The sequence below is a fragment of the Primulina tabacum genome, chromosome 10, assembly GCF_025594145.1.
Source record: "Primulina tabacum isolate GXHZ01 chromosome 10, ASM2559414v2, whole genome shotgun sequence".
In the NCBI taxonomy this organism is placed as follows: Eukaryota; Viridiplantae; Streptophyta; class Magnoliopsida; order Lamiales; family Gesneriaceae; genus Primulina; species Primulina tabacum.
Window position 1 is genome coordinate 15,732,364 of NC_134559.1, and position 14,406 is coordinate 15,746,769.

Genomic DNA, 14,406 nt, shown 5'->3' on the forward strand with positions numbered 1-14,406 from the left:
GGAAAGTCCTCGTGTCACGACCGTTTACGTAAATTATGAATAAAACAGTCGAAATAATTGTTTTTAATGAGTTAACCATCTCCGGAGTAATATGGGTCATACCCTTCCGCACAGAACGTGCTCAAGACAACAAAAATCGGTAAATGTTCCCGGAAAATAGAAAAAAAAAATTAGAAGAAGAAAATAGCGAATGTGAAGCTATTATTATGCCTGTGATACGATAAAATGGAACCGGAATCGAATTTCTGACTTCGTAAGAGGATTTCTGGAGGAAACGGAAGCTTAACAGAAGCGGAAAATCGCAAATAAGAGGGTCTTAGAGATGGAATTCGGCCAAAATCTCGCCAGCTCATTGCAGAGTAATAAGTCTCGTCGTTTTTCCGTTTACAATAAAATTAGGCTTCAATTTTGTCCAAATCCGGCAGTGCCCGAGCTACGTTGATTTCACATGTCTTATCTGGTCCCGATCGTGATTCAGATGATTTGAGCCGAAAATCATCTGTCAACAAGTATTCAAAAATAGAAAAACACGAAAAGGGGTGCAACACGAGGACTTCCCTGGCGGTCACCCATCCTAGCACGCTTAAGTTCGGAGTTCTGATGGGATCCGGTGCATTAGTGCTGGTATGATCGCACCCAACATTGTGTGGGATGTTTATTCTTATATCCCTCGAGTACGTGTGGAGCGGGCGGCGATGGACAACACGCGGCACTGCTCTCGCCCAATCAGAACCATGAAGTTAAGCGTTCTGGCGCGATGGCAGAGCTAGGATGGGTGACCTCCCTGGGAAACCCTCGTGTCGCGACCGTTTACGTAAATTTTAGCTAAAATGGTCGAAATAATTGTTTTTAATTAGTCAACCGTCTCCGGAGTAATCTGCGTCATACCCTTCCGCACAGAACCGGCTCACGACAACAAAAATCGCTAAATGTTCACATAAAATAGAAAAAAAATAAGAAGAAGAAAATAGCGAATGTAAAGCTATTATTATGCCTGGGATACGATAAAATGAAACCAGAATCGAATTTCGGACTTTCTAAACGGATTTCTCGAGGAAACGGAAGCTTAACTGAAGCGGAAATTCGCAAATTAGAGGGTCTTAGAGAAGGAATTCGGCAAAAATCTCTCCAGCTCATTGCGGAGTAATGAGTCTCGTTCGTTTGCCCGTTTACAATCAAATTAGGCTACAATTATGTCCAAATGCGGCAGTGACCGAGCTACGTTCATTTCACATGTCTTATCTGGTCCCGATCGTGGTTCAGATGATTTGAGCCCAAAATCGTCTTTCAACAAGTAATCAAAAATAGAAAAAAAAGAAAATGGGTGCAACACGAGGACTTCCCAGGGGGTCACCCATCGAGGGGCGATGGACAACACGCGGCACTGCTCTCGCCCAATCAGAACCATGAAGTTAAGCGTTCTGGCGCGATGGCAGAGCTAGGATGGGTGACCTCCCTAGAAAGTCCTTGTGTCGTGACCGTTTACATAAATTATCGCTAAACTGTTGAAATAATTTTTTTTAATGAGTTAACCATCTTCGGAGTAATCTGTGTCATACCCTTCTGCACAAAACCGGCTCACGACAACAAAAATCGCTAAATGTTCCCAGAAAATTAAAAAAAAAATAAGAAGAAGAAAATAGCGAATGTAAAGCTATTATTATGCCTCGGATACGATAAAATGGAATCAGAATAGAATTTCGGACTTCCTAAACGGATTTCTCGAGGAAACGGAAGCTTAACAGAAGAGGAAAATCGCAAATTAGAGGTTCTTAAAGAAGGAATTCGGATAAAATCTCGCCAGCTCATTGCAGAGTAATGAGTCTCGTTCGTTTGCCCATTTACAATCAAATTAGGCTACAATTTTGTCCAAATCCGGCAGAGCCCGAGCTACGTTTATTTCACATGTCATATCTGGTTCCGATCAAGATTCAGATGATTTGAGCCGAAAATCGTCTCTCAACAAGTAATCAAAAATAGAAAAACAAGAAAAGGGGTGCAACACGAGGACTTCCCCGGGGGTCACCCATCCTAGTATTGCTGTCGCCCAAGCACGCTTAACTTCGAAGTTCTGATGGGATCCGGTGCATTAGTGCTGGAATGATCGCACCCGACATTGAGTGGGATGTTTATTCTTATATCCCTCGAGTACGTGTGGCGCGGGCGGCGATGGACAACACGCGGCACTGCTCTCGCCTAATCAGAACCATGAAGTTAAACGTTCTGGCGCGATGCCAGAGCTAGGATGGGTGACCTCCCTGGAATGTCCTCGTGTCGTGATCTTTTACATAAATTATCGCTAAAACTGTTGAAATAATTTTTTTAATGAGTTAACCATCTCCGGAGTAATCTGCGTCATACCCTTCCGCACAAAACCGGCTCACGACAACAAAAATCGCTAAATGTTCCCAGAAAATTGAAAAAAAAATAAGATGAAGAAAATAACGAATGTAAGCTATTATTATGCCTGGAATACGATAAAATGAAACAGAAATCGAATTTAGAACTTGCTAAACAGATTTCTCGAGGAAACGGAAGCTTAACAGAAGCGGAAAATCGCAAATTAGAGGGTTTTAAAGAAGGAATTCGGCTAAAATCTCGCTAGCTCATTGCGGAGTAATGAGTCTCGTTCGTTTGCCCGTTTACAATCAAATTAGCCTACAATTTTGTTCAAATCCGGCAGAGCCCGAGCTACGTTGATTTCACATGTCTTATCTGGTTTCGATCGAGATTCAGATGATTTGAACCGAAAATCGTCTGTCAACAAGTAATCAAAAATAGATTAACACGAAAAGAGGTGCAACACGAGGACTTCCCAGGGGTTTACCCATCATAGTACTGCTCTCGCCCAAGCACGTTTAACTCCGGAGTTCTGATGGGATCCGGTGCATTAGTGCTGGTATGATCGCACCCGACATTGATTGGGATGTTTATTATTATATACCTCGAGTACGTGTGGAGCGGGCGGCGATGGACAACAAGCGGCACTACTCTCGCCCAATCAGAACCATGAAGTTAAGCGTTCAGGCGCGATGGCAGAGGGAGGATGGGTGACCTCCCTGAGAAGTCTTCGTGTCGCGACCGTTTATGTAAATATTGGAAAAAACAGTTGAAATAATTATTTTTAATGATTTAACCGTCTCCGGAGTAATCTGCGTCATACCCTTCCGCACAGAACCGGCTCACGACGACAAAAATCGCTAAATGTTCCCAGAAAATAGAAAAAAAAAATAAGAAGAAGAAAATAGCGAATGTAAAGCTATTATTATGCCTGGGATACGATAAAATGGAATGGAATCGAATTTCGGACTTCCTAAGCGGATTTCTCGAGGAAACGGAAGCTTAACAGAAGCGGAAAATCGCAAATTAGAGGGTCTTAAAGAAAGAATTCGGCTAAAATCTCGCCAGATCATTGCGGAGAAATGAGTCTCGTTCGTTTGCCCGTTTACAATCAAATTAGGCTACAATTTTGTCCAAATCCGGCAGTGCCCGAGCTACGTTGATTTGACATGTCTTATCTGGTCCCGATCGAAATTCAGATGATTTGAGCTGAAAATCGTCTGTCAACAAGTAATCAAAAATAGAAAAACACGAAAAGGGGTGCAACACGAGGATTTCCCAGGGGGTCACCCATCCTAGTACTTCTCTGGCCCAAGCCACTTAACTTTGGAGTTCTGATGGTATCCGGTGCATTAGTGCTGGTATGATCGCATCTGACATTGAGTGGGATGTTTATTCTTATATCCCTCAAGTGCGTGTGGCGCGGGCGGCGATGGACAACAAATAAATCCTTATATTATTTCGAAAATTCTGATTCAGCCCTTAAACGTTCGTAAATTGCCCTTAGGTCCCAAATCTTTCGAAATATTGCATTTTGGTCCCTTAAATTTCGATACTTGCATGTTTATTTTATATGCCGGAACGTAAATTTTATCCGTGTGGGTTTTTCAATAAAAAAATACGAACTTTTTGGCAATCCGACTATTTAATTCCCAAACTATTTTTACCAAAACATTACTAATATTTTAATTAATTATAATATAGACTAATTGGCTTAATTAGGGGCTTATTAGGCCTAAAGCCTTGTTAGTGTTTAATTAAGTATATAATATATAAACCTTTCCCATAACCCTACGATTCTTTCAAAAGGACACGGCCACTCTTCTGAAAGTACCTAGATTACACGGCACACACATGCTTAAAAATCGAGGCAAACTTTCGAGCATTGCCAAGGGAAAGTCTTAGCCAAGGTTCTTGCTCCGTTCTTCGTCATCGTCAACGGTTTTTCGTGCGTAAATTATGCATAGGCACACCTATTCTTCCCTTCAAACTATCATCACATCATATTATATTTTTATGCATGAAAATTTTGGGAAACAAGTGACACTTTGAATTATTTTCGTTTTTATGCAATCCATGAAATTCCAAGCATGATTTTGATTCAAACTTTTGTCGTTTACATGTATATACGGGCTGCCATGATATAGGTTATGTTTAGGCATGATTTTACGCGGGATTTAGAGTCCTAGATAATCACCTTAACACCACACATGCAATAGAACACAAGCTGTGCAGCAACTTGCTGTCATGGAGCAAAGGGGTTAGGTTTTATTGTTGCAGGGGCTAGGGCTTGCTTGGCTGGTTCCAGAGGTTAGCCAAGGTCGTGGGTGAGTTAGGGATAGAGTCCTAGCCATGCTAGGACTCGCGCTCAAGGGCTGGGAAGGAGTCCTAGCAAGCTATGACTCCCACCGGAGAATCAAGGGGAATTGCGTGCAGGGTTCTGGGCTTGTTGCAGGCTGGTGGGAATGGTCCAGGGGGCTTGGGCTGGGTCAGGTCGAGTCCTTAGGGTCCTTAGCGGGTGCACAACAGGTTGGTTCAGTGGCTGGGTTCGTTGGTAGATGCAGGGAAGCTTGATCAAGAGTCCTTGTCCAACAAGGATTTCTCGGCCATCTTATGGTAGAGGAGTATGGAGCTTGTTTTTTGGTTTGGGCTGTTTTCCATGGGATCTTTGGGCCCAGTAGCGTACTTTAGGATGTTGGTCAAGTTTTGGATCAACATGGTTCGGGGGTAACTCGTGAAAATCAAGAGATGGCTCTAGGTCGAAGATTTTGGGTCATTAGGGTTTTTAAAACTTGGGAAAATTGAAAAATGGTTCACGGGGGTTGAGTCGTGGTTCATAAGGGCTAAAATAATATAAAAAGACTAAATTCTCAACTGGTATCAACACTTAGGAATCTAGGTACATAAGCCTGGAGGTCCTAGGTTCAAGTGTTGGGGAAGGCGAAAGAAACCACTTACCAGGGGTGAGATATTCTATGAGTGACGGTGCATTGGCATGGGCCGAGGCCCATGCTGGACCATCCTAACGACCCATGAACTGTAGTGGTGCATGGGTATGGGCCGAGGCCTTTGTTGGTTCAGCCTAATGGCCCATGATCGTTACAAAAAAAATCGCTTTTTTTGTAACGATCATGGGCCATTAGGCTGAACCAACAAAGGCATCGGCCCATGCTGGACCATCCTAACGACCCATGACAAGTAGTGGTGCGTGGGTATGGGCCGAGGCCTTTGTTGGTTCAGCCTAATGGCCCATGATCATTATAGCACTGCTCTCGCTCAATCAGAACCATGAAGTTAAGCGTTATGGCGCGATGGTAGAGCTAGGATGGGTGACCTCCCTGGGAAGTCCTCGTGTCGCGACCTTTTACGTAAATTATGGATAAAACAATCGAAATAATTGTTTTTAATGAGTTAACCGTCTCCGGAGTAATCTGCGTCATACCCTTCCGCACAGAACCGGCTCACGACAACAAAAATCGCTAAATGTTCCCAGAAAATAGAAAAAAAAAATAGGAAAAAAAAATAGCGAATTTAAAGTTATTATTATGCCTGGGATAAGATAAAATGGAACCGGAATTGAATTTCGGACTTCCTATGCGGATTACTCGAGGAAACGGAAGCTTAACAGAAGCGGAAAATCGCATATTAGAGGGTCTTAGAGAAGGAATTCGGCTAAAATCTTGCCAACTCATTGCGGAGTAATGAGTCTCGTTCGTTTGCCCGTTTACAATCTAATTAGGCTACAATTTTGTCCAAATCTGGCAGTGCCCGAGCTACGTTGATTTTACATGTCTTATCTGGTCCCGATCGTGATTCAGATGATTTGAGCCCAAAATCGTCTGTGACAAGTAATCAAAAATAGAAAAACACGAAAAGGGTTCCAACACGAGGACTTCCCAGGTGGTCACCCATCCTAGTACTACTAGCCCAAGCACGCTTAACTTCGGAGTTCTGATTGGATCCAGTGCATTAGTACTGGTATGATCGCAACCGACATTTAGTGGGGTGTTTATTCCTATATCCCTCGAGTACGTGTGGCGCGAGCGGCAATGGACAACACGCGGCACTGCTCTCGCCCAATCAGAACCATGAAGTTAAGCGTTCTAGCGAGATGGCAGAGCTAGGATGAGTGACCTCCCTGGGAAGTCCTCATTCGCGACCGTTTACATAAATTATAGCTAAAACAGTCGAAATAATTGTTTTTAATTAGTTAACCGTCTCTGGAGTAATCTCCGTCATTCCATTCCGCACAGAACCGGCTCACGACAACAAAAATCTCTAAATGTTCCCAGAAAATAGAAAAAAAAATAAGAAGAAGAAAATAGCGAATGTAAAGCTATTATTATGCCTGGGATACGATAAAATGGAACCGGAATCGAATTTAGGACTTCCTAAGCGGATTTTCTCGAGAAAACAGAAGCTTAACAAAAGCGGAAAATCGCAAATTAGAAGGTCTTAGAGAAGGAATTCGGTTAAAATCTCGCAGGCTCATTGCGGAGTAATGAGTCTCGTTCGTTTGCCCGTTTACAATCTAATTAGGCTGCAATTTTGTCCAAATCCGGTAGTGCCCGAGCTACGTTGATTTCACATGTCTTATCTTGTCCCGATCGAGATTCAGATGATTTGAGCCGAAAATTGTCTGTCAACAAGTAATCAAAAATAGAAAAACACGAAAAGGGATGCAACACAAGGACTTTTTAGGCGGTCACCCATCCAAGTACTAGTCTCATTCAAGCAAGCTTAACTTCAGAGTTCTGATGGGATCCGGGTGCATTAGTGCTGGTATGATCGCACCCGACATTGAGTGGGATGTTTATTCTTATATCCCTCGAGTACGTGTGGAGCGCGCTGCGATGGACAACACGCGGCACTGATCTCGCCTAATCAGAACCATGAAGTTAAGCGTTCTGGCGCGATAGCAGAGCGAGGATGGGTGACCTCCCTGGTAAGTCCTCGTGTCGCGACCCTTTACGTAAATTATGGCTAAAACTGTCGAAATAATTGTTTTTAATGAGTTAACCATCTCCGGAGTAATCTGTGTCATACCCTTCCAAACAGAACATGCTAACGACAACAAAAATCGCTAAATGTTTCCAGAAAATAAAAAAAAAAGAAGAATAAAATAGCGAATGTAAAACTATTAATATGCCTGGGATACGATAAAATGGAATCGAAATCGAGTTTCGAACTTTCTAAGCGGATTTATCGAGGAAACGAAAGCTTAACCAAAGCGGAAAATCGCAAATTAGAGGGTCTTAGAGAAGGAATTCGGCTAAAATCTCGCCAGCTCATTGCGAAGTAATGAGTCTCGTTCATTTGCCCGTTTACAATCAAATTAGGCTACAATTTTTTCTGAATCCGGCAGTGCCCGAGCTATGTTGATTTCACATGTCTTATCTTGTCCTGATCGAAATTCAGATGATTTGAGCCGAAAATCGTCTGTCAACAAGTAATTAAAAATAGAAAAACACGAAAAGGGGTGCAACACGAGTTCTTCCCAGGGGGTCAACCATCCTAGTACTGCTCTCGCCCAAGCACGCTTAACTTCGGAGTTCTGATGGGATCCGGTGCATTAGTGCTGGTATGATCGCACCCGACATTACTTGTAAAGCGGGCGGCGATGGACAACACGCGGCACTGATCTCGCCTAATTAGAACCATGAAGTTGTGCGTTCTGGCACGATGACAGTGCTAGGATGGGTGACCTCCCTGGGAAGTCCTCGTGTCGCGACCCATTACGTAAATAATTGTTTTTAATTATTGTTTTTAATGAGTTAACCGTCTCCGAAGTAATCTGCGTCATACCCTTCCGCACAGAACCGGATAACGACAACAAAAATCGCTTAATGTTCCCAGAAAATAAAAAAAAATAAGAAGAAGAAAATAGCGAATGTAAAGCTATTATTATGCCTGGGATATGATAAAATGGAACGAAATCGAATTTCGGACTTCCTAAGCGGATTTCTCGAGGAAACAGAAGCTCAACAGAAGCGGAAAATCGCAAATTAGAGGCTCTTAGAGAAGGAATTGGGCTAAAATCTCTCCAGCTCATTGCGGAGTAATGAGTTTCGTTCGTTTGCCTGTTTACAATCAAACTAGGCTACTATTTTGTCCAAATCCGATAGTGCCCGAGTTACGGTGATTTCACATGTATTTTCTGGTCCCGATCGTGATTCAGATGATTTGAGCCGAAAATCGTCTGTCAACAAGAAATCAAAAATAGAAAAACACGAAAAGGGGTGCAACACGAGGACTTCCCAGTGGGGGAAACCCATCCTAGTACTGCTCTCACCCAAGCACGCTTAACTTCGGAGTTCTGATTGGATCCAGTGTATTAGTACTGGTATGATCGCAACCGACATTGAGTGGGATGTTTATTTTTATATCCCACGAGTACGTGTGGCGCGAGCGGCGATGGACAACACGCGGCACTACTCTCGCCAAATCAGAACCGTGAAGTTAAGCGTTCCGGCGAGATGGCAGAACTAGGATGGGTCACCTCCCTGGGAAGTTCTCGTGTCCCGACCGTTTACGTAAATTATAGCTAAAACAGTCGAAATAATTTTTTTTAATGAGTTAATCGTCTCCGGAGTAATCTGCGTCATACCCTTTCGCACAGAACCGACTCACGATCACAAAAATCGCAAAATGTTCCGCGAAAATAGAAAAAAAATTAGAAGAAGAAAATAGTGGATGAAAAGCTATTATTATGCCTGGGATACGATAAAATGGAATCGGAATCGAATTTTGGACTTCCTAAGCGGATTTCTCGAGGAAACAGAAGCTTAACATAAGCGGTAAATAGCATATTAGAGGGTTTTAGAGAAGGAATTCGGCAAAATCTCGCCAGCTCATTGCGGAGTAATGAGTCGCGTTCGTTTGCCCGTTTACAATCAAATTAGCCTGCAATTTTGTCCAAATCCGGCAGTGCCCGAGCTACGTTGATTTCACATGTCTTATCAGGTCCCGATCGAGATTCAGGTGATTTGAGCCGAAAATCGTCTGTGAACATGTAATCAAAAATAGAAAAACACGAAAAGGAGTGCAACACGAGGACTTCCCAGGGGGTCACCCATTCTAGTACTGCTCTCGCCCAAGCACTCCGGCCCAAGCACGCTTAACTTCGCAGTTCTGATTGGATTCGGTGCATTAGTGCTGGTATGATCGCACCCGACATTGAGTGGGATGTTTATTCTTATATCCCTCGAGTACGTGTGGCGCGGGCGGCGATGGACAACACGCGGCACTGCTCTCGCCCAATCAGAACAATGAAGTTAAGCGTTCTGGCGAGATGGCAGAGCTAGGATGGGTGACCTCTCTAGGAAGTCCTCGTGTCACGACCGTTTACGTAAATTATAGCTAAAACAGTCGAAATAATTGTTTTTAATGAGTTAACCGTCTCCAGAGTAATCTGTGTCATACCCTTCCGCACAAAACCGGCTCACGACCACAAAAATCGCTAAATGTTCCCAGAAAATAGAAAAAAAATAAGAATAAGAAAATAGCGAATGTAAATCTATTATTATGCCTGCGATACGATAAAATGGAACCGGAATCGAATTTCGGACTTCCTAAGCAGATTTCTCGAGGAAACGGAAGCTTAACAGAAGCGGAAAATCGCAAATTAGAGGGTCTTAGAGAAGAAATTCGGCTAAAATCTCGCCAGTCCGCAATGAGTCTCGTTCGTTTGCCCGTTTACAATAAAATTACGCTACAATTTTGTCCAAATCGGACAGTGCCCGAGCTACGTTGATTTCACATGTCTTATCTGGTCCAGATCGAGATTCAGATGATTTGAGCCGAAAATCGTCTGTCAACAATTAATCAAAAATAGAAAAACAAGAAAAGGGATACAACACGAGGAATTCCCAAGGGGTCACCCATCCTAGAATAGCTCTCGTCCAAGAACGCTTAACTTCGGAGTTCTAAGGGGATCCGGTGCATTAATCCTGGTATGATCGCACCTGACATTGAGTGGGATGTTTATTTTTATATCCCTCGAGGATGTGTGGAGCGAGCGGCAATGGACAACACGCGGCACTGCTCTCGCCCAATCAGAACCATGAAGTTAAGCGTTCTGGCGCGATGGCAGAGCTAGGATGGGTGACCTCCCTGGGAAGTCCTCTTGTCGCGACCGTTTACGTAAATTATGGCTAAAACAGTCGAAATAATTGTTTTTAATGAGTTAACCTTCTCCGGAGTAATCTGCGTCATACCCTTCCGCACAGAACCGGCTCACGACAACAAAAATCGCTAAATGTTCCCAGAAAATAGAAAAAAAATAAGAATAATAAAATAGCGAATGTTTTGCTATTATTAGGCTTGAGATACGATAAAATGGAATTGGAATCTAATTACGGACTTCTAAGCGGATTTTTCGAGGAAACGGAAACTTTACAGAAGTGGAAAATCGCAAATTAGAGGGTCTTAGAGAAGGAATTCGATTAAAATCTCGCCAGCTCATTGCGCAGCAATGAGTCTCGTTCGTTTGCCCGTTTACAATCAAATTAGGCTACAATTTTGTCCAAATCCGGCAGTGCCCGAGCTACATTGATTTTACATGTCTTATCTGGTCTCGATCGAGATTCAGATGATTTATGCCGAAAATCGTCTGTCAACAATTAATCAAAAATAGAAAAACACGAAAAGAGGTACAATATGAGGACTTCCCAAGGGGTCACCCATCCTAGTACTGCTCTCGCCCAAGCACGCTTAACTTTTGAGTTCTGATGGTATCCGGTGCATTAGTGCTGGTATGATCGCACCCGACATTGAGTGGGATGTTTATTTTTATATCCCTCGAGTACGAGTGGAGCGGGCGGCGATGGACAACCCGCGGCACTGCTCTCGCCCAACAGAACCATGAAGTTAAGCATTCTGGCGCGATTGCAGAGCTAGGATGGGTGACCTCCATGGGAAGTCCTCGTGTCGCGACCGTTTACGTAAATTATGGCTAAAACAGTAGAAATAATTGTTTTTAATGAGTAAACCGTCTCCGGAGTAATCTGCATCATACCCTTCCGCATAGAATCGGCTCACGACAACAAAAATCGCTAAATGTTCCCAGAAAATAGAAAAAAAATAAGAATAAGAAAATAGCGAATGTAAAGCTATTATTATGCTTGGGATACGATAAAATGGAATCGGAATCGAATTTCGGACTTCTTAAACGGATTTCTCGAGGAAACGGAAGTTTAACAGAAGCGGAAAATCGCAAATTAGAGGGTCTTAGAAAAGCAATTCGGCTAAAATCTCGCCAGCTCATTGCGGAGCAATGAGTCTCGTTCGTTTGGCCGTTTACAAACAAACTATCCTACAATTTAGTCCAAATAAGGCAGTGCCCGAGCTACGTTAATTTCACATGTCTTATCTGGTCCCGATCGAGATTCAGATGATTTGAGCCGAAAATCGTCTGTCAACAAGTAATCAAAAATAGAAAAACACCAAAAGGGGTGCAACACGAGGACTTCCCAGGGGGTCACCCATCCTAGTATTGCTCTCGTCCAAGCACGCTGAACTTCGGAGTTCTGATGGGATCTTGTGCATTAGTGCTGGTATGATCACACCCGACATTGTGTGGGATGTTTATTCTTATATCCCTTGAGTACGTGTGGAGCTGGCGGCGATGGACAACACGCGGGACTGCTCTCGCCCAATCAGAACCATGAAGTTAAGCATTCTGGCGCGATGGCAGAGCGAGGATGGACCTCCTGGGAAGTCCTCGTGTCACGATCGTTTACGTAAATTATGGCTAAAACAATCGAAATAATTGTTTTTAATGAGTTAACCGTCTCCGGAGTAATCTGCGTCATACCCTTCCGCACAGAACCGGCTCACGACAACAAAAATCGCTAAATTTTCTCAGAAAATAGAAAAAAAATAAGAATAAGAAAAAAGCGAATGTAAAGCTATTATTATGGCTGAGATACGATAAAATGGAACTGGAATCGAATTTCGGACTTTCTAAGCAGATTTCTCGAGGAAACGAAAGTTTAACAGAAGCGAAAAATCGCAAATTAGAGGGTCTTAAAGAACAAATTCGGCTAAAATCTCGCCAGCTCATTGCGGAGTAATTAGTCTCGTTCGTTTGCCTGTTTACAATCAAATTAGCCTACAATTTTGTCCAAATCCGGCAGTACCCGAGCCACGTTGATTTCACATGTCTTATCTGGTTCCGATCGAGATTCAGATGATTTGAGCCGAAAATCGTCTGTCAACAAGTTATCAAAAATAGAAAAAAACAAAAAGGGGTGCAACACGATGACTTCCCAGGGGGTCGCCCATCCTAGTACTGGTTTCGCCCAAGCATGCTTAACTTCGAAGTTCTAATGGGATCCGGTGCATTAGTGCTGGTATGATCGCACCCGACATTGAGTGGGTTGTTTATTCTTATATCCCTCGAGTACGTGTGTAGCGGGCGACGATAGACAACAAGCGGCACTGCTCTCGCCCAATCAGAACCATGAAATTAAGCGTTCTGGCGCAATGGCAGAGCTAGGATGGTTCACCTACCGGGAAGTCCTCGTGTCGCGACCGTTTACGTAAATTATGGCTAAAACAGTAGAAATAGTTGTTTTTAATGAGTTAACCGTCTCCGGAGTAATCTGCATCATACCCTTCCGCATAGAATCGGCTCACGACAAAAAAAATTGCTAAATGTTCCCAGAAAATAGAAAAAAAATAAGAATAAGAAAATAGCGAATGTAAAGCTATTATTATGCTTGGGATACGATAAAATGGAATCGGAATCGAATTTCGGACTTCTTAAACGGATTTCTCGAGGAAACGGAAGTTTAACAGAAGCGGAAAATCGCAAATTAGAGGGTCTTAGAGAAGCAATTCGGCTAAAATCTCGCCAGCTCATTGCGGAGCAATGAGTCTCGTTCGTTTGGCCGTTTACAAACAAACTATCCTATAATTTTGTCCAAATAAGGCAGTGCCCGAGCTACGTTAAATTCACATGTCTTATCTGGTCCCGATCGAGATTCAGATGATTTGAGCCGAAAATCGTCTGTCAACAAGTAATCAAAAATAGAAAAACACCAAAAGGGGTGCAACACGAGGACTTCCCAGGGGGTCACCCATCCTAGTATTGCTCTCGTCCAAGCACGTTGAACTTCGGAGTTCTGATGGGATCTTGTGCATTAGTGCTGGTATGATCACACCCGACATTGTGTGGGATGTTTATTCTTATATCCCTTGAGTACGTGTGGAGCTGGCGGCGATGGACAACACGCGGGACTGCTCTCGCCCAATCAGAACCATGAAGTTAAGCATTCTGGCGCGATGGCAGAGGGAGGATAGACCTCCTGGGAAGTCCTCGTGTCACGATCGTTTACGTAAATTATGGCTAAAACAATCGAAATAATTGTTTTTGATGAGTTAACCGTCTCCGGAGTAATCTGCGTCATACCCTTCCGCACAAAACCGGCTCACGACAACAAAAATCGCTAAATTTTCTCAGAAAATAGAAAAAAAATAAGAATAAGAAAAAAGCGAATGTAAAGCTATTATTATGGCTGAGATACGATAAAATGGAACTGGAATCGAATTTCGGACTTTCTAAGCAGATTTCTCGAGGAAACGAAAGTTTAACAGAAGCGGAAAATCGCAAATTAGAGAGTCTTAAAGAACAAATTCGGCTAAAATCTCGCCAGCTCATTGCGGAGTAATTAGTCTCGTTCGTTTGCCTGTTTACAATCAAATTAGCCTACAATTTTGTCCAAATCCGGCAGTACCCGAGCCACGTTGATTTCACATGTCTTATCTGGTTCCGATCGAGATTCAGATGATTTGAGCCGAAAATCGTCTGTCAACAAGTTATCAAAAATAGAAAAAAACAAAAAGGGGTGCAACACGATGACTTCCCAGGGGGTCGCCCATCCTAGTACTGGTTTCGCCCAAGCATGCTTAACTTCGAAGTTCTAATGGGATCCGGTGCATTAGTGCTGGTATGATCGCACTCGACATTGAGTGGGTTGTTTATTCTTATATCCCTCGAGTACGTGTGTAGCGGGCGACGATAGACAACAAGCGGCACTGCTCTCGCCCAATCAGAACCATGAA

At 43.2% G+C, this 14,406-nt stretch overlaps 9 non-coding genes and 5 pseudogenes across 9 annotated transcripts; all 14 read right to left on the reverse strand.

Annotated features, from left to right (window-relative positions):
- Positions 1 to 1,993: 1,993 nt before the first annotated feature.
- Positions 1,994 to 2,112, reverse strand: LOC142507239 (5S ribosomal RNA). Its single transcript, XR_012805500.1, has one exon. It is a non-coding gene; the product is annotated as a 5S ribosomal RNA (ribosomal RNA).
- Positions 2,113 to 2,794: 682 nt separating this feature from the next.
- LOC142516447 (5S ribosomal RNA) lies at positions 2,795 to 2,913 on the reverse strand. Its single transcript, XR_012812240.1, has one exon. It is a non-coding gene; the product is annotated as a 5S ribosomal RNA (ribosomal RNA).
- A 684-nt stretch (positions 2,914 to 3,597) lies between these two features.
- Positions 3,598 to 3,715, reverse strand: LOC142511645 (5S ribosomal RNA; annotated as a pseudogene).
- A 2,500-nt stretch (positions 3,716 to 6,215) lies between these two features.
- Positions 6,216 to 6,332, reverse strand: LOC142509560 (5S ribosomal RNA). The gene has a single exon (XR_012807728.1). It is a non-coding gene; the product is annotated as a 5S ribosomal RNA (ribosomal RNA).
- Positions 6,333 to 7,016: 684 nt separating this feature from the next.
- LOC142511815 (5S ribosomal RNA) lies at positions 7,017 to 7,136 on the reverse strand (annotated as a pseudogene).
- Positions 7,137 to 7,816: 680 nt separating this feature from the next.
- On the reverse strand, positions 7,817 to 7,935 carry LOC142509551 (5S ribosomal RNA). The gene has a single exon (XR_012807719.1). It is a non-coding gene; the product is annotated as a 5S ribosomal RNA (ribosomal RNA).
- Positions 7,936 to 8,576: 641 nt separating this feature from the next.
- On the reverse strand, positions 8,577 to 8,697 carry LOC142510726 (5S ribosomal RNA; annotated as a pseudogene).
- Positions 8,698 to 9,379: 682 nt separating this feature from the next.
- LOC142508884 (5S ribosomal RNA) lies at positions 9,380 to 9,512 on the reverse strand (annotated as a pseudogene).
- A 675-nt stretch (positions 9,513 to 10,187) lies between these two features.
- LOC142511319 (5S ribosomal RNA) lies at positions 10,188 to 10,306 on the reverse strand (annotated as a pseudogene).
- Positions 10,307 to 10,988: 682 nt separating this feature from the next.
- On the reverse strand, positions 10,989 to 11,107 carry LOC142509717 (5S ribosomal RNA). The gene has a single exon (XR_012807876.1). It is a non-coding gene; the product is annotated as a 5S ribosomal RNA (ribosomal RNA).
- Positions 11,108 to 11,789: 682 nt separating this feature from the next.
- Positions 11,790 to 11,908, reverse strand: LOC142507607 (5S ribosomal RNA). The gene has a single exon (XR_012805860.1). It is a non-coding gene; the product is annotated as a 5S ribosomal RNA (ribosomal RNA).
- A 679-nt stretch (positions 11,909 to 12,587) lies between these two features.
- Positions 12,588 to 12,706, reverse strand: LOC142517516 (5S ribosomal RNA). Its single transcript, XR_012813258.1, has one exon. It is a non-coding gene; the product is annotated as a 5S ribosomal RNA (ribosomal RNA).
- Positions 12,707 to 13,388: 682 nt separating this feature from the next.
- LOC142508402 (5S ribosomal RNA) lies at positions 13,389 to 13,507 on the reverse strand. The gene has a single exon (XR_012806616.1). It is a non-coding gene; the product is annotated as a 5S ribosomal RNA (ribosomal RNA).
- Positions 13,508 to 14,186: 679 nt separating this feature from the next.
- LOC142507501 (5S ribosomal RNA) lies at positions 14,187 to 14,305 on the reverse strand. The gene has a single exon (XR_012805757.1). It is a non-coding gene; the product is annotated as a 5S ribosomal RNA (ribosomal RNA).
- Between the last annotated feature and the right edge of the window lie 101 nt (positions 14,306 to 14,406).